The 23,433-nt window shown below is 35.6% G+C and overlaps 1 protein-coding gene across 15 annotated transcripts in view; it reads left to right on the plus strand.

The window, feature by feature from the left end:
* Nucleotides 1–23,433, plus strand: part of LOC129744513 (alpha-1,6-mannosyl-glycoprotein 2-beta-N-acetylglucosaminyltransferase) — a 519,113-nt gene that overhangs the window by 482,879 nt on the left and 12,801 nt on the right. The gene's annotated exons all lie outside the window — the stretch shown is intronic.

Raw genomic sequence — 23,433 nt, forward strand, 5'->3', positions numbered from 1 at the left:
TATCGTCACTCGGCAACGTATGGAAAAAATACCGGTTAAATTTAATCTCTACAGCTACGCCAGTTGTACCAGAAAATGATTTATGTCAACCTGATAACGTTATGCATTTCTTTGACTCGCACGAAGCTTTGACGAAAGAATTTCAAACCATCATGACATGGAATTCGAACATTTGGAGAAAACCTCCTATGTTTTTCCTACCATTCGCGTGTGTATTCATTTGTTATTATGCATGCAGAAAAAATCCAAAATATGAGCGCTAATAATAATAGCAGCTTTGCATACTAGCGACACGTCGCATACGTCGCGACGTTGAAAATAATAACGACGCAGAGCGAGTTTCCTAGGAGACTTGAAACTTGCGATTGATGGCCTTAGGAAAATGTACAGTAAATAACATAAACAATGTTCGAGTACTACATCAAAATCGCCTACTGGACTGAAAAAAGAAAAACAAATCTGCGAATGACAGAAACCTCGCTAGTAAAAAAGCGTCGCTAGTCCTACTGTCGCTATTCGGTTTGGTGCTATACACATAATATTCAACGACACGTCGAGCAATAAAATAAAACCACCTTCAATTAGGTCAAATGTCACGTTCACAAAATGACACTTCTTTTTATCGCGTCAGAATGTTCCTACGAAAACTTGAAATTTAAGTGAACAAGGGCATGAAATTTCAAGATTGATCAAAATCGGCATATGTTGTTTTACGTCGATAAAACTATACAATCAAGGATAAGATCAAATAACATTTTTAACATCTTAAAATTATTAAATTTTTAAACTTGAAGTTCAACCAAAGTTCAAAGAAACAACATTAAGCTTTTTATCTACATAGTTACTCTAAAATCGCTGAAAAAAATATGAAGAAAACTACTTTTGTTGACTAGCGAGCCAGAACTCCCAGCAAGGATCCATTAAAATTGGCAAGAGGTTAAAGTGAAGAGAAAAAAGAGCACCAGCACAGGCAGCAACTTTCCAAGGACCTTATCAGATTTCATTATGTGCTTTGGAAGCTTGACAACGTTGATCGATTCCGAGAGCATCACGATGATGAAGCCCAAGTACTTCATTACTTCACTTACCTACCCTTGGTTGTCCTTGTTCACTTTTCTGTTTCCGTTATCTGAACGGAAGGCTTTCAGTTGAGAGAAGATAACGATTGGATAATCGCCATTAGTGGCAGGTAGAGAGGAAGGAAAAGTGTACCATCTTGCGGTCGGTTACTTCCGATTGATGGTTTGACACATTTACTTTTCAAAAATTGGTTTCACGCCAAAAAGTGTAACGCACTCATAACTTAAAACCACATACTTTAACTCGAAAAAAATAACATACGCATTTTTTTGAGTACTTTTTCGGAAGAAATTGCAAAAAAAAACAATCATAAGCAGGCAGTTCCCACATTGCTTTATTATTATGAAGCTGAACCAAAGCCCTAAAGTCTGTTTCATATGAAACCTGGTCGGATAAAATAGATCATTTCTCCGCAAAGAAATAACGTACAACAAAACTAAAAATGTCATTCGAGGATGTGAAAGACCTCTAAGGTTAAAGCGTCAATAAACTTTAAAAAAAAAAAAAAAAAAGAAATGTCATTTTGTAGGGTTTTCATTACACTTTAAGGAAAAAAAATACATAAAAATCATTCGTCAGCTTTTCGGATGAATTTTCGAACATTTTTTGTGATACCACCCATCATTTTCTGCATAGTACTGCTGGTAACCTCATTCGCCATCTTGTTCCACCACTTTTCCATTTGAGCGGGTTTTTTCATGGTTCTGCCACATTTCTTCACTTTGCCCTTAACTATTGCCCAATATTTCTCGATGGGACGAAAATCCGGACAGTTGGGTAGATTGATACTTTTTTCAACAAAATCGATCTTGTTCTCCTTATACTACTTAACGACATCCCGGCTGTAGTGACAGCTTGCCAGGTCCGGCCAGAACTTCACCGGACCTTTGTGGGACCGCATGAATGGCAAAACCCTCTTCTGGAGACATTCTTCTTTGTAAAAATTTCCATTCATTGTGTCCCCAGTGATGAAAATCTCAGTCTTCCTCCCACAACTACAGATCCCTTGCCAAATCATCAACTTACGAGCAAATTTATCTGCGAAAACGAACTTGAATCTACCCGCAACATTCCCTTTACGCTTCGCAAGGTAAAAGTTGTTACCAGGTATTTGTCCCAAATTCATTTAACGTAAGTTTCGTTGTCCATCAAAATGCATTCTTTGTACTTCCTTGCCCTGGTTTTGGCAACCAGGTTTTGTTTCAGCGTCCTGTTGAGGTGTTTGCTTGCATGATACGATCGCAAGCCTTTTCGCAAACAAATTCGTCGAGCTGCACTGTGGTTTGTCTTGAACTTTTTCGCCAAATCACGCAAGGAGATTCCAGGATTATTGTGAAGTGATCGAATAACCTTTGCTCGCAGCTTTCTGTCATATGTTCCACTTTTACGTCTGGTTTGTTTTGCTCGATCCACCGTAAGGGTCTCCCGGTAACGTTGCAGCACCGAATTTACAGTCGATTTTGGATATTTCAGGAATTTCGCGATCTTTACCCCTGACCACGTCGGTTTCTCTACGTGAATGTGCAGAATTTTCTCTCGCCTTTCGCGTTCCATCGTCGATAACTTTTGACTGACTGCTTCAATCTTGATGAAATTTTCCCCACTAAGTAAACAAACCATCCGGATCAAAACACTGTCAATAGATTCGCGATGTGACAACTAGGGGCGCTGCAATAAATGAAAAGATGCGACCAGATTCTATGTGAAACAGACTTTAGAGCAAAAGTGCGCCAGACTGTCACCGCGGAGTTCCAATCGAACTGTCAAAAGTCGTTCCAATCGAGCATAACCATTTTTACCATTTCAAATTCGTGGGAAGTATTGTAATCTGTGTGACTGTGATCTCAATTTTTTAATTGAAACCAGTCAAGAATGCAGAGAATATTCATTGGAGGAAAACGGAAAGAAGCACTTCATTTTTAACAAAAATTTAATTAAAATTATTTCCGATTTTTGTCCGTGTGATTTCTCATAGTTCCAATCGAACTGTCAAAAGTCGTTCCAATCGAGCATAACCATTTTTACCATTTCAAATTCGTAGGAAGTATTGTAATCTGTGTGACTGTGACTTTCAATTTTTTAATTGAAATCAATCAAGAATGCAGAGAAAATTCATTGGAGCAAAACGGAAAGAAGCACTTCATTTTTTTTTAAACAAAATGTCTTCTTCCTAACAAAAATTTAATTAAAATTATTCCCGATTTTTGTCCGCGTGATTTCTCATAGTTCAACACAGTGCCACGTTTTGTTGATTTTTCTGGGTTTTCTCTGCTACTTCGATCATGAGGTTTGACAGCTCTGAGCGCTAGTGGCGACTCCTCTCAGAAAATTAGATTTTTCCAGCGATCCATTCCGCATTGCCAATGGTTGCTACTCCATGATTGACCGAGGCCATCAGCTTTGATCAAATGAATGGTGTCTGGGATTGGCAGCACATTTACAATGTCCAAAACTGATGCTCACTCTTTCAACATCAATAACGGCGCCAGCCACGTCCTAGTAGTCAATAGATAGATGGAAAGAGAGAAAAAGGATTGAAAGATTTATAATTCATGCCTTAGGACCGAGGTCACCTCTGCATCCTAGCAAAAAATTTTGGTTTGGAGATTTGGGTGGAAGGCTATGATCAGGACACTTTTGACAAGTGTGACCGATAATTTGAAATTCTCTTCTACGCAACTATTATTTGTGAATGGAATTAATTAATCTAATTTCTTTTGAACTTCTTGAACGAAACACATATTCTAGCTTTCTGATGTTTTTGAATCTTACCCACTTTCTATTTATAAATTGATATACTGTCGGATCATTCGTAATAATTCATTAAAATTCTACAATCTGGTTGCCCTAGCCAAGGAAGAATAATTATTGTTTTTTCTGCTCAAATTTTTGGTCGTTTATTTGGATATTTTGAACCATATATGAATGCATATGAAGATTGTACTTACGTATGATCGTAATGGAAACACTCCGAAATATCGCGCGATATAGTGTTAGATGCAGATTGCGAACTATTTTGAGATAAGCTTTCCGTTATTTCTAACGGTATTGGGTGAATCATTATAATTGGTGTCCGCGCGATCCCTAATAAATACGAATACCGAGAAGTGTATATCAATGTACCTATTTTCAAACTAGCTCCTGTCAAAATGCAGATTATTTTTCCAATTATTAAAAGATTTTCAAAATTAAAATTTTTCAAAATAACAAATTTCAAATTTCTCAGTTTCAAATCTCAAATAATCAATTTTTTGTTTGTTTAAGCCACGTACATTTCACCTGAAATAATATGATTACAATATATGCTAAGTAGATCGCAGCAAAATAACTCAAGCAGCATAATAAATTTCAAATTAAAATTGCGAACACTTGGCAGGGATGATTACTTGAATTTCAGCTAAAGTTTCCAAACGGTGCGGGGAAGTGAATCTCCATACTAAATACCTATATCCAAAGCAATTAATATGCATCGAAAACAGCCGCAAAAAAACTTTTTGATCATATTGATTTCGCTTTTTATAGAATGAAGTAAAGGATACTTAGCTTCGGCCCCCTTAATGTTTTCAATTTTGACTCGTCCGCAGTCTGGAACCGACATCTGTCAACGGCAGCGGCCCGCTGGGCAACACCCGACCTTTGGAACAACACTACGCCCCACTAGACTTGCTCACTCGCACTAGGGAATTCCGGGAAGAACAGCATCGATATTCGAGGGCCTAAGAGGTTGATCCAGCTTCGCAATAAGTGGAAACTGCCCTGTGTAACTATTCTTCCAATAAATGAAAACAACAAAAAATTTCTTCCAAGATTTTGACACACGCGATTCCGTAAAGGCGTAAACGCCTACTTCTCCAGCTCAATTGTAGGAACATTGTTCATCAAGTTATAAAGTGAGACTGAAAACCATTTAAATTGAAAAATAAATTTCAACTCTGATCCAGGATTCATACGAAATCATGAATTAGGATCTATGATAAGAGCCGTATGTATGTTTTATACAGCACTTACACAAATGAACAACAATCGGCGTAGACTTTCAATCAAGAAAATGAAAATTCATTCATTGATTGATTTAAAACCGATTGAAAGTTGCGAGTGTTCAATTTGTGTATTATCACTCTGTGGATGGAACTGAAAGCAGCAAAAAATATTCAACGTTCAATATGTTTGGCAAAAAATTGCATCTTTTGGTTATCATACAGATTTTTATGCAAACAAATTGTCAACAAAATTCCGAGTTAGTAGATTACTTGGTAACTACGATAAGTTACTTGGTCAATAACGAGCCGGGAATATTTCGGTGCATTTTCTTCGATATGATAGTCGATTACCCTTTCGATAATGCAATTGGCGAGGTCCTGAAATCTCCCTGCCTCGATGATGTCGTCAAGTTGATCATCGATGGAACCTGTCAGGTGGCGCAACCTTTTACCTGGCACAACCCGAGTTTGGTAGTGATTTATCTGGGAAACATCAACATGTACTTCGGAATGCAAAAGTGGTTCGATCAAGCATATAAATTCTGGGAACCTTCGACGAAACTGTTGGTTTTGTTAGAGGACGAGGATGAGGTTCTCTATGCTATGCGAGCTTTCATCAAGAGCACTCGTTTCACGAAAGTTGTTTACTTTTGCACATCTATTCGAGGCATTATCAGATTTGGTTTCGAAGGTGAAATTGAACTGATCGGGGAAGATTATCCTCCACCGGAACTTGTTTTTCAAGATGCCGCAAAGAATTTACATGCAATGCCCTTTACCTACACTATGCAGTTTCCAACGACAAGTGGATTTGTTGAGGACAAAGAACAATCTGGAGTCCTGATAAGATGGGTTCAAGAGACCTGTAAGTACGCAAACGCTACTCCTATCGCAGTGAAAAATCCTTGTGCTGACAAATTCAACACTCGATGCTATTTCGAGTTTTTGACAAAAGCTCGCATAAAAATGAATTTGGAAATATACACTATGGATCGCTACGACTACGAATATCTGATAGGTATCGTTCCGGACCCGTCATTGATCTTGGTTCCCCGTCCACGACCACTAAATGTAGCTGAAATGATTCTAGCTCCTTTCGATTGGAAAGCATGGTGTTTTCTGGGAGCAATTTTACTCACGGTGGAAATTTTGAACTTAGTAAAGCCAACATTGTTTAGAAACGAGCCGATTTTGCTGGCTCTTTGCGGTTTCGAACAATGTAATATCAACCGAACGAGTCGAACTGAACGGATTATTCTACAAGGACTGATTTTTTTCTGTTTTCTGATAACCAGTGCCTATGAAGCCAAAATAGTGGCGTTCATGGCCTTTAAACCTACAGCTAAACCAATCAGAACAATCCAGGATTTGCTAGACACTGGAATGACTGTTCAGACCCATGAGGAGCAAAACAGTGACTGGCACGAGACCAACGAACTGAATCATCTGTTCACCTATGATCCTTCTATTGCGGTCCAACTTAATGTATCGCAAGCATATCTAGTTCCAAAATCTACCGCTGAGGTGCTCCTGGCGGCCATACCCAACTTTGATTGGCACATGCATAAGCCAAAATTTCAGTTACTGCAGGAATCTCTCGGAATGCATGTGTACTCCATCAGTCTGATAAATAGGAACGTCCTCAAAGAAACTTTGGAACGAACTCAACATCTGTTTTTCGAAACCGGATTGACCGAGAAATGGGATCAGGAATGTCAAGATTATTACTTCTTTCTTCAGTGGAAGATGTATCGAGATGTAGTGGTCAACAGCAAACGTGGCCTTAAACTGAAGGATCTCTTTCCTGCCTGGATTGGGTTGGGTGCTGGTTTGACTCTTGGTTGCGCTGTCCTGCTCGGGGAAATATTCATCAGAGTTGTTACAAGAATTAAGCTATTGTTAAAGTGAATTAATGTTTGGCGAAAATCACGGTGTGTTTGACAAGTGTGACAGTTTGAATTTTCACAATAATGTATATTAAAAATATTTAAAAATTCTAGAAGACGTGTTTTGTTTTCGTGCGGAAAAAAATTATTAAAATTTTAAAAAAACTTAATAGTTAAGAGGAGTTTCAAAACTAATTCAATTAGGGATTGTTATAAATGTGCGAATTGAGTGTTTTTCAAAAAGTTTCGCGTGTGGAGCAAGTGCAGTAGCCGTTCGTGAGCTTTCGAAAGAAACGGTCGATGTAGTTTGTTAATGGAAATAGTTAGGAGTTATTCAATAAGAAATAATATTCAAAGTATTATGAAAAACTACAAAGTACGGTTCTGTTTAACTGGCAAAATGTTTTGCGAAACAAAAAATTTTGTGAAATCCTTTAACAATTAGTAAAGTAGTAATGTTATATCGAAGAAGCATTCGGAAGAACTTTATGGATGCCTGTGAGGTAGCATTTTCACCTGCTGTTCTTGTGAATAAAAAAATACGAGGGACCGATTAGCGATGTCTCGAATATTAGAATTCAACCAGTGTCAAGATAACCGGAACCAGGAAAAATTGGAAGATAGCACCAGTGGAAACCTATCACTTATCAGTGGAGTTTGGTGAGATCATTTCTATTAGAAAATTATTTATAAATCATATTCGTTTTATTTATTGTTTATTAATCCTATTTGCCAAATAGGTTTTCCCATAAAAAAAATCCTTCCCCCTCCTTTCTGAATACAACACCTGGGTCGCATGGGTTCCCTGCACCTGAAAGTTCTTTTCGTTGTATCAGAATATCCCGATTATGATTACATTGACTTGTCGCGGTGTGCATTAAGTTACCACACTTATCTTTAAAATCAGCACTTGAAATGAGTGTTGTATCCAGATACTCATTTTGGCATCTTGTGTTGATTTTAATTATGAGTTGTACCTAGTGTATCAGCCAATGCAATATGTGTGTAGTCACCCAATGCTATGCTATGCTATGCTATGCTTAAAAATATTTAAAAATTCTAATAAATCATTGATCAAATCCTATCAAATTTTTCTTCTTCAATCGTTTAGTCCGTCATAATTTATTGCCTTTTTTCTTTGAGCAAAGCGATTGTATTAAAACTCCTTACAGGATCTCCAGAATCATTCATAAATCCTCGACGTTAGCATTCTTCAATTCTCAACAGTTATGAGCGAGCCAAGTAGGAATCATCCCTAACGTTGCCTCAAACAGGCTTCGGATGAATCCTGCGGTGCGACTCAAAAGAGGCAGAGCAGTACCACTCATAGAGGAGCAACTCCCAAACTCCTGGCAGGATAGCCAATTGTGGGTCCTAGATGCTCCTAAGGAACGGCCCACGGCCGAATATTCACTAACCTATGGAATACTCCAGGAGGAACATTGCCATGGCACCAATTCGACTTCCACAACTAGACGTTTCTTTCGCGTGTTCTACCGGTGACGACACTGACTTCACTTAACAACACATGTGCTAGGATGCGTGTTTATTTTCCGACTGCGGAAGTGTAGTATCGGAGAAAAGGATCTGATCTGGAACTAAACCGTTATCTCTTGCTGATAGTCCAAATGTCGTTAATCACACGCCGCGCTGTCTGGTACTCCTGATTGTCCAACGACCAATGTTAGTTTTCAAGGCATGCTTGTCTACATAAATTCAATATGAAAAGTAAGAAGGGAAATATGGTATAAAATGCCATATTAACCTGAACTACGATACTACAGGAAGGACGACCGAATACGCGTATGAATACATCGGCAAGGCGCAGGATGACGTCATATGATTGCTCGTGCGTATGAGCGGGATGCATGTAATGGCTCCCGCACATAATGACAGATCATCAATGAGTTCTCTTTGCAGGGTTGCGATTTGTTTTGTTTTGTGTTTCTAAACACATGCCCTGTCGTTAAACTTCAGTTACATCTGTCCAGATGTTTTTGATTTTATCAACTGACGACTATTTTAGATTTATGACTTTTTTGTTTAAAATACTTGAAACCATTTGAGAATCCACAATAGCTGTAATTTTAGATTGATGTCGGAAAATTGTATCCAACAACAAAGCTCGGGACCGTTTTCATTCAAGCAAATGGCTGTTGCTAATCAGTTTTTAATTACCATAAACATCGATTAGCACGCTTAAAAGCTTCCGGCCGGACTGGTGGATGAGTTTTTTTTTTATTTCTGTCCCAAAGGTAGCCCCCAGTTGAGTTGACATTTGAAGCAAATGAAAATATCTTTTCATTTCGCACGATGTCACCAACCGGTCCGTGCCTAATGGCCCGGCTAAGTGACATCACTGATGAAAGAGGAGAGGCTTTCTCGTCAGGAACTCGGTCGGTAGAACGCACAACCGACTCCGGCTCCAGGTAATGATTTAACTGTGAATTAGATTATCAATGGGAAATTGCTTTTCCGGAGGTTTTAATGAGAACGCGAACTTGAAAATGAGCCATTTTCGTGTTTGACTGGAGTCTCCGTCAGATTTGAAGTTCTGGCATCTTTATGAAAAGAAAATCAAACATTATAGGACATTTCTGAACTTTTGAAAATAAAAAAAAACATACAATTTTGACATTTTTTATATATTGAAAATTTTGACAACTTTGGCAATTCTTAAAATTATGACAATTTTAACATTTCTGACAATTTTGAAAATTTTGACAATTTTGACAATTTTGACAATTTTGACAATTTTGACAATTTTGACAATTTTGACAGTTTTGACAATTTTGACAATTTTGACAATTTTGACAATTTTGACAGTTTTGACAATTTTGACAATTTTGACAATTTTGACAATTTTGACAATTTTGACAATTTTGACAATTTTGACAATTTTGACAATTTTGACAATTTTGACAATTTTGACAATTTTGACAATTTTGACAATTTTGACAATTTTGACAATTTTGACAATTTTGACAATTTTGACAATTTTGACAATTTTGACAATTTTGACAATTTTGACAATTTTGACAATTTTGACAATTTTGACAATTTTGACAATTTTGACAATTTTGACAATTTTGACAATTTTGACAATTTTGACAATTTTGACAATTTTGACAATTTTGACAATTTTGACAATTTTGACAATTTTGACAATTTTGACAATTTTGACAATTTTGATATTTTTGACATTTTTGACAATTTTGACAATTTTGACAATTTTGACAAATTTGACACATTTGACAATTTGGTCAATTTTGACAATTTTGACAATTTTGACAATTTTGGCAATTTCGAAAATTTTGACAATTTGGACAATTTCGAAAATTTTGACAATTTTTACCATTTTTGCAATTGTGAGAATTTTGACAATTTTGACAATTTTTGACAATTTTGACAATTTTGACAATTTTGACAGTTTTGACAGTTTTGACAATTTTGACAATTTTGACTCTTTTGACTCTTTTGACAATTTTGACAATTTTGACAATTTTGACAATTTTGACAATTTTGACAATTTTGACAATTTTGACAATTTTGACAATTTTGACAATTTTGACAATTTTGACAATTTTGACAATTTTGACAATTTTGACAATTTTGACAATTTTGACAATTTTGATAATTTTGACAATTGTGACAATTTTGTCAATTTTGTCAATTTTGTCAATTTTGTCAATTTTGACAATTTGGACAATTTTGACAATTTTGACAATTTTGACAATTGTGACAATTTTGAAAATTTTGGCAATTTTGACAATTTTGACAATTTTGACAATTTTGACAATTTTGACAATTTTGACAATTTTGACAATTTTGACAATTTTAACAATTTTGACAATTTTGACGATTTTGACAATTTTGACAATTTTGACAATTTTGACAATTTTGACAATGTTGACAAATTTGACAATTTTGACAATTTTGACAATTTTGACAATTTTGACAATTTTGACAATTTTGACAATTTTGACAATTTTGACAATATTGACAGTTTTGACAATCTTGACAATTTTGACAATTTTGACAATTTTGACAATTTTGACAATTTTGACAATTTTGACAATTTTGACAATTTTGACAATTTTGACAATTTTGACAATTTTGACAATTTTGACAATTTTGACAATTTTGACAATTTTGACAATTTTGACAATTTTGACAATTTTGACAATTTTGACAATTTTGACAATTTTGACAATTTTGACAATTTTGACAATTTTGACAATTTTGACAATTTTGACAATTTTGACAATTTTGACAATTTTGACAATTTTGACAATTTTGACAATTTTGACAATTTTGACAATATTTGACAATTTTGACAATTTTGACAATTTTGACAATTTTGACAATTGTGACAATTTTGACAATTTTGACAATTTTGACAATTTTGACAATTTTGACAATCTCGACAATTTTGACAATTTTGACAATTTTAACAATTTTGTCAATTTTGACAATTTTGACAATTTTGACAATTTTGACAATTTTGACAATTTTGACAATTTTGACAATCTCGACAATTTTGACAATTTTGACAATTTTAACAATTTTGTCAATTTTGACAATTTCGACAATTTTGACAATTTTGACAATTTTGACAATTTTGACAATTTTCACAATTTTGACAATTTTTACAATTTTGACAATCTTGAAAATCTCGACAATTTTGACAATTTTGACAATTTTGACAATTTCGACAATTTTGACAATTTTGACAAATTTGACAATTTTGACAATTTTGACAATTTTGACAATTTTGACAATTTTGACAATTTTGACAATATTGACAGTTTTGACAATCTTGACAATTTTGACAATTTTGACAATATTGACAGTTTTGACAATCTTGACAATTTTGACAATTTTGACAATTTTGACAATTTTGACAATTTTGACAATTTTGACAATTTTGACAATTTTGACAATTTTGACAATTTTGACAATTTTGACAATTTTGACAATTTTGACAATTTTGACAATTTTGACAATTTTGACAATTTTGACAATTTTGACAATTTTGACAATTTTGACAATTTTGACAATTTTGACAATTTTGACAATTTTGACAATATTTGACAATTTTGACAATTTTGACAATTTTGACAATTTTGACAATTTTGACAATTTTGACAATTTTGACAATTTTGACAATTTTGACAATTTTGACAATTTTGACAATTTTGACAATTTTGACAATTTTGACAATTTTGACAATTTTGACAATTTTGACAATTTTGACAATTTTGACAATTTTGACAATTTTGACAATTTTGACAATTTTGACAATTTTGACAATTTTGACAATCTCGACAATTTTGACAATTTTGACAATTTTAACAATTTTGTCAATTTTGACAATTTCGACAATTTTGACAATTTTGACAATTTTGACAATTTTGACAATTTTCACAATTTTGACAATTTTTACAATTTTGACAATCTTGAAAATCTCGACAATTTTGACAATTTTGACAATTTTGACAATTTCGACAATTTTGACAATTTTGACAAATTTGACAATTTTGACAATTTTCACAATTTTGACAATTTTGACAATTTTTACAATTTTGACAATTTTGACAAATTTGACAATTTTGTCAATTTTGACAATTTTGACAATTTTGACAATTTTTACAATTTTTACAATGTTGACAATTTTGACAATTGTGACAATTGTGACAATTTTGACAATTTTGACAATTGTGACAATTTCGACAATTTTGACAATTTTGACAATTTTGACAATTTTGACAATTTTGACAATTTTGACAATTTTGACAATTTTGACAATTTTGACAATGTTAATGCAAAAAATCACCATGTCAGCCCAAGCGCAATTAAAATGCATATCGCACTGCCGCCACACGAGAACGCGAGTATGATAGAAGACGGACCGAACCCATTGTGTCTTTTTACCGTTCGCAGACGGGCGAGAACGTATTGTGTGTGCTGATTGAAGATGATCCAAGTCAGTTCGATTAGCAAGTCCGTCTCGCATTGTGTGCATCTGTTTGGCACTTACACTTAGTTTAGAAATTAAAACTAGAATCTAGAAAGAATCGGTGTTATTTGATTCATGTGGGGAAATTCCGAATCCCATCCAGTTTCCTGTTGAAACATTTGGTCCTTCGACAATCCGGATTTCGGGAACTCGCTAGTTTCCGAAAAGCCAGTTAACCGCGATAAAGTGTCAAACAAAAGAAAACCAAAACCACTGTACAGGTCGTCGAACTGTGGTGTGGCACAAGTTGCTGAAGAAGAGCGCTTATTTGTTAAGTGTTTGATTCCTTGATAAAAAAAAAATGACCCAAACCGTTGCGTGAAATCAATGTACTAACTTCTGTGCTGTGATACTAGTTAGCCAATGTGATAATGAAAAGATGCACATAGGATACCCTGGGAAGTACAATTTTTGATTATTTTGCATGGTACTAGGTCTGTGGTGAATATCTGCTAGAAAATTCTACGTTCAGTACTAAATTGTGCGCATTCTGTTATCAGATAGGGTGGCTGGTTGAATACACAGCAGTTATCGGTAAAAAATTAAAATTGGGACGGTTGTTATATTCTGCACTATTGAGTTTCCTGCATTAGACGTTGTTGCGTTGAGTTTAACCTCTGTTTATAGTGAGTTTTTTCTCAGTTGCGAGACGTAGAGTAGATTCGATCTGTCAAAGTGAAGTGAAAAGTGATACGTAGCCTAGTTGGAATTTAAACTAAAAGTTCAGTGAAACTATGTCACGAGAACTGCGTGAACTATATAAGACTGAAAGTAACCTGAGCCGTGTGTTTGAGTCAGTGCGAAATTTCATTGGAAGCGCAAAGAATAATGTAGTTTCTCGTGAGCATATCAGTGTACGATTAGAACGATTAAACAGTGCATTTAAAGAATTCCAACTAGTGCGTACTAAAATAGAAATTTTAACCGACCATGTGGCCGGGGCAGATGATGATCCAGAGCAGGAATTGGCATTGAGGAATGCTAGAGAAAGGGAGAACGCAATTATCACCATGGAAAGAGAAGACGACTACTGCAATTTAAAGGGTGAGCTACTGCACCTCCAGTCATTGATATGTTCAACGAAAATCGCTGTAAATGTAGCTGCAAATACTTCTACGGTGTCTACTATGTCTGCGACTTCAGCTCGTATAAAATTACCAGAAATACAGCTTCCCTCTTTCGATGGAAATCTTCACAACTGGGTGCCTTTCCGGGATTTGTTTACTAGCCTTGTCCATTCGAGCGATCAATTGACGAATATGGACAAATTTTCGTACCTTCGTTCTGCTTTGTCTGGAGAAGCTCTTCAAGCTGTAGTTTCAGTCGACATGACTGCAGCCAATTACGCTATCGCATGGTCATCTCTGAAATTGCGTTACGAAAACAAAAAAACAATCGTCAAAACTTATCTCGACTCATTATTTGCGGTTGAGACTATGAAAATCGAGAACTACGAAAGCCTAAACAACTTAGTCAGCCAATTTGAGAAAAACATTCAAATGCTTGAAAAAATTGGGGAAGAAACAGAAGATTGGAGTACTTTGTTAGTACACATGGTTTGTACTCGCCTCGACCCGTCTACTTTACGTCAATGGGAAACTTTCCACAACTCTCGAGAAGTGCCGAAGTTCTCAGAATTGCTGACCTTCCTGAAAGACCACTGCAGCGTTCTTCAGACACTATTGTACGAAAATTCTAGTCCAGCTGAAAGCTTGGATAATCGATCAAGATTTGGAGTCTGTCATTCAACCGTTCAACATTCCAGTAAGTGTCCATTTTGTGAAGGGTTGTTCCATTCAGCTTTTCGGTGTTTAACATTTTTGAAGATGGAAGTTGAAGAACGCCGAGATTTAGTGTTCAAGGCTAGACTTTGCCTGAATTGCCTGTCGCCCGGTCACATGGCTCGTGCATGCGCCAGAGGTTCCTGTCATCACTGCGGTTCGCGTCATCATTCCCTGCTGCATGCAGATCCACAATCCTCCGTCTCGCATTCTCAGAACTGGCCCGACCCCTCCAGTATTCAAACTCCGCAAACTCAATCCCAACAACCGATCCCATCATCCCAACCAACAACAAATCAAATCACCAGTCACCCTCCTAACCCGGAAGTTTCGACGTCACTTTCTGCCATACAATTGCACAACACCTCACCCATCAACACCACAGACCTCCCTGGAAAAATCCTGCACACCATTGCACACCCTACGCAGTCTTACAAACGAGCGCGCCGAGTTTTGTTGTCAACAGCAGTCATTTGTATCCAGGACCAGCTCGGGAACAAACAGTTTGCTCGAGCTTTGCTGGATTCATGTTCGCAGTATAGTTTCATGTCTAAGAGTTTTTGTCAACGTTTGAAACTCCAAACTGCACCCGATTTCGTTACCGTACAGGGCATTGGCGGCTCTAAAAAGGTTTCACGTGAACAAGTTTTTGCCACAGTTTCCCCACGTTGCTCGTCGATTTCTTCATTTTACGCCCCAATGACCTTCAATGTACTTCCGGAGCTCACAACCACACTCCCCGCTCACCATCTGGACATCAAACCATGGAATTTGCCCAGCATTAAATTGGCTGATCCCACATTTTTCAAGCCAGGGAAAATCGATGTTATAATTGGTGCCGAATTTTTCTTTGACCTGCTTGTTGACGGACGTTTTAAAATATCGAATGCAGGTCCTAATCTACAAAACTCGGTATTTGGTTGGATCATAACGGGTACTGTTCTTCAGAATGTGTGCAGTTTCCGTTTCTCGACAGCTACTTTAACCAAAAAACGTCGAGCAACAAACCAGCGATTCGAACCAGAAGCAAGAGGAAATAGCATACGAGATCATCAATATCACCATAAACGACGTTTTGGCTAACATTTCGCCAAAAGCAGCGAAAGGTTATATCAATGCAAAGCAGTTGGAGATGAACAAGTTGACTACAGCCGATGTATCCACGTTGAAGAAATTCAACTTGAAGTCATCAGAAGTACTGTCGTCAGCAGTAGAGCATCTTCAAATTCACCATTTTGTCTACAAATCTCTGCTCCTATTTGTGTATCTGGCAAGTCTTGGCCCGTGAAGTCCTGTAGAACCCAGTTTAGTCCCGTTCAGTCCAGTACAGTCCAGTGCTGTCTTATTACTTCCTGTATGGTCCAGTAAAGTCCTGTGCAGATATGCAGTCCAGAGCAATCCGATTACCTAGTCAACCAGTCCTGCTAAATTCAATCCAATCGTCATGTTCGAAGTTGCAAAAGTGCAACCAGACACAACCAGTCTGAGCTGAGTTCCAGCAATAAGGCAATCAGGGATGACGCGGTTGCGATCGGACGGGTCGGACCTGTCATCCCACCACTTCTCCTAGTTAAGTATTCTTCTGTTTTATCAACCAGTTCGGACATTTATCCGCTTTTCTCACAGGGTCGTGGAGCTGGAACTTATGCTCATATTCATAATCAACATCATCGCAGAAACTTCAGTTGCCAAAGTTGAATGTGGATCGTCAGTCGAAGAATTTGGCTCAACCAGCATGGGTCGAATCGTCCTTCATGTGCTGTTGTTTGTTTGAAACTACATAAGTATTTCAAGGCGGGCGGTATGTTAATGCAAAAAATCACCATGTCAGCCCAAGCGCAATTAAAATGCATATCGCACTGCCGCCACACGAGAACGCGAGTATGATAGAAGACGGACCGAACCCATTGTGTCTTTTTACCGTTCGCAGACGGGCGAGAACGTATTGTGTGTGCTGATTGAAGATGATCCAAGTCAGTTCGATTAGCAAGTCCGTCTCGCATTGTGTGCATCTGTTTGGCACTTACACTTAGTTTAGAAATTAAAACTAGAATCTAGAAAGAATCGGTGTTATTTGATTCATGTGGGGAAATTCCGAATCCCATCCAGTTTCCTGTTGAAACAGACAATTTTGACAATTTTGACAATTTTGACAATTTTGACAATTTTGACAATTTTGAAAATTTTGAAAATTTTGACAATTTTGACAATTTTGACAACTTTGACAATTTTGACAATTTTGACAATTTTGACAATTTTGACAATTTTGACAATTTTGACAATTTTGACAATTTTGACAATTTTGACAATTTTGACAATTTTGACAATTTTGACAATTTTGACAATTTTGACAATTTTGACAATTTTGACAATTTTGACAATTTTGACAATTTTGACAATTTTGACAATTTTGACAATTTTGACAATTTTGACAATTTTGACAATTTTGACAATTTTGACAATTTTGACAATTTTGACAATTTTGACAATTTTTAAAATTTTGAAAATTTTGACAATTTTGAAAATTCTGAAAATTTTGAAAATTTTGACAATTTTGAATATTCTGAAAATTTTGACAATTATGACAATTTTGACAACTTTGACCATTTTGACAGTTTTGACAATTTTGACAATATTGACAATTTTGACAATTTTGACAATTTTGACAACTTTGACAATTTTGACAATTTTGACAATTTTGACAATTTTGACAATTTTGACAATTTTGACAATTTTGACAATTTTGACAATTTTGACAATTTTGACAATTTTGACAATTTTGACAATTTTGACAATTTTGACAATTTTGACAATTTGGACAATTTTGACAATTCGACAATTTTGACAATATTGACAATTTTGACAATTTTGACAATTTTGACAATTTTGACAATTTTGACAATTTTGACAATTTTAACAATTTTAACAATTTTGACAATTTTGACAATTTTGACAATTTTGACAATTTTGACAATTTTGACAATTTTGACAATTTTGACAATTTTGACAATTTTGACAATTTTGACAATTTTGACAATTTTGACAATTTTGACAATTTTGACAATTTTGACAATTTTGACAATTTTGACAATTTTGACAATTTTGACAATTTTGACAATTTTGACAATTTTTACAATTTTGACAATTTTGACAATTTTGACAATTTTCACAATTTTGACAATTTTGACAATTTTGACCATTTTGACCATTTTGACAATTTTGACAATTTTGACAATTTTGACAATTTTGACCATTTCGACCATTTTGACCATTTTGACAATTTTGACAATTTTGACAATTTTGACAATTTGACAATTTTGACAATTTTGAAAATTTTGAAAATTTTGATAATTTTGAAAATTTTGACAATTTTGACAATTTTGACAATTTTGACAATTTTGTCTATGTTGACAATTTTGACAATTTTGTCAATTTTGACAATTTTAACAGTTTTGACAGTTTTGACAATTTTGACAATTTCGACAATATTTTCACAAATTTGAATTATCATACAATACCACTGACCATTCATTCCATTATAAGAATTTCAATTTAAAAGTGGACAACAACACAGGTCATCAAATAGAAATTCATAAAAGATGCTGCCCCCTTACGTGGCTTTCTGGAAGAATTAAAAAATAATCGACTCGTGTCTTTGCCCCCACACTTGAATCAATAATAGCGGCACGGCCACTGTTTGGGAAATGTGCTGGCGTCCCCGATCGATCTGACAGCAGCACGATACATGGTATATCGACAACGATTACATTGTTTGTGCCAAAAGACAGTTCCGGTGCACTCCATTTGTTATTCTGTTCGATCTTCTCCCCTCCCTCCCGGTTGGTGATAAATTGTTACAGCAGCGACACATCTTGGTAAACATTTTACCAGAGTTGATTTGCTAGAGCTGATGGTGCAAAATGGAATTTTGTTCACTTAACTACTTCCGTTTAGAGAGCTTGGCAGTGAGTAGGTATCGAGAGTATTGTAAAGGGTTAGGGGCAACTTTTGACATCGCCTTAACGAAGTTCGAGCACTTGGTATAAATAATGCTAGGTTTTTTTATGGTCTCATAACAAGTTCAACTGAAATACTCCTTTTTGTAGTCATGATCAATCAATATTCTTTATAGATTGTATAAAGAGAAACTAAAATTTAAAATATGTTTTTGAATGAAACATGCCTTCGATACAAAAACAAAGTATCTCACCTTGTAACAAACAACAATGCTTGGTGAAACTCCCCAACTGTTGGATTGGGGCTGAATAATGTATACAAAGTTCCACTTTAGAGAGCCTTAATAATGTGTTCACGATTTTACGTCATTCTCCCAGCTTCCGTATCCGTGTCGGCTCCAAAAATGCTCGGACGTCCTTTCCGTATGTATGCTATGCGTATTTTTCCATCTGGAAACGAAACGAAAACCATCATGCGATCATGGTGCAAAGTATTTTTCCTCTGATTGCTTCTGGTGCTCCCTATGGTGTGTGTATGTTGTTAAACGAGCCGACTTAAGCGTTATTTTTTTTGCTCTTCATTTTATAGTTGTAGCTAGGTGGGTGCGAATGTTGTGTTGCGTGGGTGAAAAACATTCTGGCAATATCCAGCTTAAGGTTCCTCCTCAACAACAGACTGGGCCCCGAATTCGGATTGAAAAATCACCATAAATCAACCGTACCGGAGGGCAACTTTCCAAGTAGTGTGGTGGCATGTTTTTTTTTTCAGAAATCGAGATGATGCTTGCCGGTTGTGTTATGGAAATCGGTTATATCCTCACCTAACATGTTGGAAAGAAGCGTTCCTTTCAGCACGATTTGTGAGCCTTTTCTAGCTTCTTTGAACGGGTAAAGAGCTCATATTGTAGGAAAGGAAAAAAAAGGTGGATACTCATCTGCAATCAAGATACTTTCATTTCAGAATGTAATACATCTACTTTAGATCATTTTTATTTTATTGGTAAGAACGAATGTAAAATTACCAACATAGGAAGATAAACGTCTTATCATCAAATGCTATTCGGGCACAGAGCATGAATTATTCCGCGGACTAGTTAATATAATAATAATGATGTGTTCCATAAATTCAAATAAATTAAACAATATCACCGGGTTCAGCTAGCTCATTCTTCCTTTCTCTTTAAAATACCATTTGAATGTATACCATGATGGAGCTTTGAATTATCTTCAACCAATTGGTCAAAGATTGTGACTTAAGCTTCTTAAAATTTGTGATGTAATTCGGGTCTTCTCAGAAAGCTAGACAGCGGGCGGTCTTTAAATCTTCTCAGCAAACCTCTCCAAGCCAAGCCAATCCGTTCTTCCGCTGGCGAAGCAATGATGACTCCCGAAAGGCGATTTCGATTCCGCGGATCCAAGAAAATAACAACGCTTCCCAATTTCCAAATCAATCACACTCCATCCTCCATCCACATTTGCATTCTTAAAGCGCATCCTTCAGGAGATTTCTTTCCGTCGTATTTTTTCTTCACAAGATGCCGGGGAATCTGGGATTCATCCTTTTCCATCAGCAATTTTCTTCATTGCCCTGCGAATCGCAGCCAAAAGAAAGCAGAAGTCAAGGAAATGGACCATATCCAATCATTGACAATTTTTCACAATTTTTTTTTTTGCATAAAAAACTTCTGAAAACTTTGCACCACCGAAAACACGTCTGTCACGAACAAGCACAGCCTACCGAGTCCCATAGTTTATTTTCAATTGCTTCAATTAACAAAATTAACAAAAAAAAATCAACTAAAAATCTAGAATCCCATTGAATGTTTTGAACAGCTGGCAAACAAATTTCAACACCGCAAACGAAAAACAAGGCGACAGAAAAATGCGACCGATCTCGAGCACAGCTTGCTACGATCCAGAACTTTTACACGGCCGTCATGAAACATAAAACATAAAATCACAATGGAAAGAACGTACGTTATAGCTACTTTTTCCATTGCATTTTCAGAAGGTTGTCAGAAAACATAGTAAATGGAAAATAACAGGTAAGCCATCCCGCATAAATGAGGATTGTTGCCGAACGATTTCTTAAATAGTAAAAAGACGATTTGATGAAGTGCAAAAATACGCTTAGCAAACGATTATTCAAACTGTGAAATACATTAGTTGAATCGTGAATTCCAAATTCACAGTATTTTTAATATGTCGTTAGGTTATGTAATTGTTAAAAACTGTTAAACACTTGTATGGAAGAACTGTTCTACATGCAGTCCACGTTAGGTTTAAAAACCGATAGTGGAAAATGTAATTAGATCATCGGATTGTAATCGTTATAGTTATTTCGAGGAGCTCTCATGCCTAAACGCTTACGTCAATAGTTCTGTAACGATTTGACTTTCATGATTCGAACGTTATTCAAACCGTTTTAGAAATCGTTCTTGAAAAGAACACGCACACAAAAGCAATTTTTTCTAATGTTGTGAGAGATTTTCGGATAGGAATGGCAAATCATTTCTTATTGTATCATTTCATTTTATTTCTTTTAATATTACCATCTTATTTACCGCAGTCCATTATGGTCGTGCTTCCTGCTGTTCAATATTTCAATCAGCATGCCCTGTACGTCCCGATCGAGGTTTCGGTGCCCAGCAATCCATAGCGCGGATGTGAACTGTCCGGCTCCCGGTAGCGTAACCTGGAACATGAGAAACGGAGTTATCGGGTTTGCTTTAAAACGATTTTAATTTTCACTTACCTGATGTACACGTCCATCAAGCATTTGCAATCGCTTATAGTTAATGCCCCAGCAGGTTGAGTTACCATCGATTTTCCTCGCCGCTCAAGTAACGAAAAAAAAACAAATCCTCCCGGCGCAGCAATGCAAAAAATTGAACGTCTGTATCAGTGGTGCCAGGTACAATGTTTTTGCAATATTTGAATAGATATTCTGATCCAAAATTTTAAGGTAAATATTTCAGATGATCAGTATGATTATTGGTAGATATTTAAGAATATTTAAGAAACAATAACAAGTTGTTGATTCGAATAAGAAATTTCGTTCAATACAATTCAATGTTTTGGATCAAGAATGCATCATGTAAACACCAGTTTAATTTTTCTGTCATCGATTAGCATCTACGGTAGAACACACATAAAATAATCTAAGTTCACGTAAAAATCTTTTTTATAACTATTGCTGGAGTTTACACCAACAAAAAAAACACCATGAATACTCCTATAGCTCTATCCCCAACTGAAGACATGAATACTCCTATAGCTCTATCCCCAACTGAAGAGAAAAATAGAAAGATTTCATAGGGAATTGCCAAAAATTCACGTCAAGTGTTTGTTGCATTCGGAAAATTTCATTGATTTCAAAACACAACTCGTTGTTTTACCTTATATAAAATGTTGAATAATGTTATTTTGTAGGAAATTGTATTTGTTGCTGTTAAATAAGGTTGCTTAAGATGCATTCTATTTAATACAAAAAATGGCAAATGAACTTAAATTGTAATTAAGTCTGATAGACACACTCTAATAACCGTGCATAATTTCACTCAAAGTGTTTTCAAGAGCATTGTGAAAAGTGAGAACCTCGTGCATATCTTCCAAGTTCAATAATTTTCTTCGAAACTCTATAGGGCCGTATCAGAATATAAAAAATATAAGAAATATTTTCATAAATGCGTATTGATTTTTTGCAAAACTATTTGGCATCTCTGACAGGCGTTTCGTTAATTTTTGACAGCAGTCATGAACGGTATGGAAAACGGTTCGAGATCATTTTGACGGTTACAGTAAAATTGAAGGGAATGGTTCATACCATTCTATCACCTTCCAAAATACCATCACTTTTGCACATGAAGGTTCATGTATCGTTTTTATCGTTTAAATTTTTCGTCGAAGTAAAGTTTAATAAAACAGCTACGTTAACAGAGACAATCACTTTTTCTGAAGCTGTAGATGTATCGTATAGACTGTTTGAGATATAGTTTTTTCGTATGCGGGATTGCGCTTAACCTCACTTGAAAGCTCCATGTATGTATACACAGCATGCTTGCATACCAACAAAAATAGTTATGAAAATTTGGCAGTTTTATATAGAATGCCAATCCAAATTATTAATTTCTCCATCAATAGCTATTCGATTCCTTTGAAAAGGGCCTCAGATTAAAGATTGATTCTTCAGGCTCATCGGAAACTATTTTTTGCTTTGGATTTCCGGATCTGAACCATAAATAATGAGCATTCAAAAGAAATTTTCATCACCGTCCCTCTTCTTTGAGGGCAAAAAATTAAATATTTTCTTCTGTCTATGTTCAAAATTTGATAAAAATGTAAAATACTTCATATTTCTGTGATAAATAATCAATTTGATTGAATTTTTTGTTCAAACCGCACAAGAAAAGGACCACACAAGGAAAAATAATCACCAAATTTTAGTTTTAAATCGATCAAAAGCCCGTTGCATATTACTTTTAGCGATTTTGAAAAGCCAAATATTGTTCGTTGCATTAAAATGCATCAATGCATATTTTTCTCATAATTTTAATGATTGTCAATTTGAGGAAAAAATTGATTTTCTGAAAAATTCCATACATTTGCCAGTTTTTTCCATAACTATTTTTAGGGGCTCTTACCAATACGTTCAAAGAGAGCGGAATAGCCTACCTTGTATATTTCAAAGTACTATGGTCAGAAAACACATTTCTTAAAATATTTTTATTA

Source organism: Uranotaenia lowii, chromosome 1, assembly GCF_029784155.1.
Source record: "Uranotaenia lowii strain MFRU-FL chromosome 1, ASM2978415v1, whole genome shotgun sequence".
NCBI classification, from domain to species: Eukaryota; Metazoa; Arthropoda; class Insecta; order Diptera; family Culicidae; genus Uranotaenia; species Uranotaenia lowii.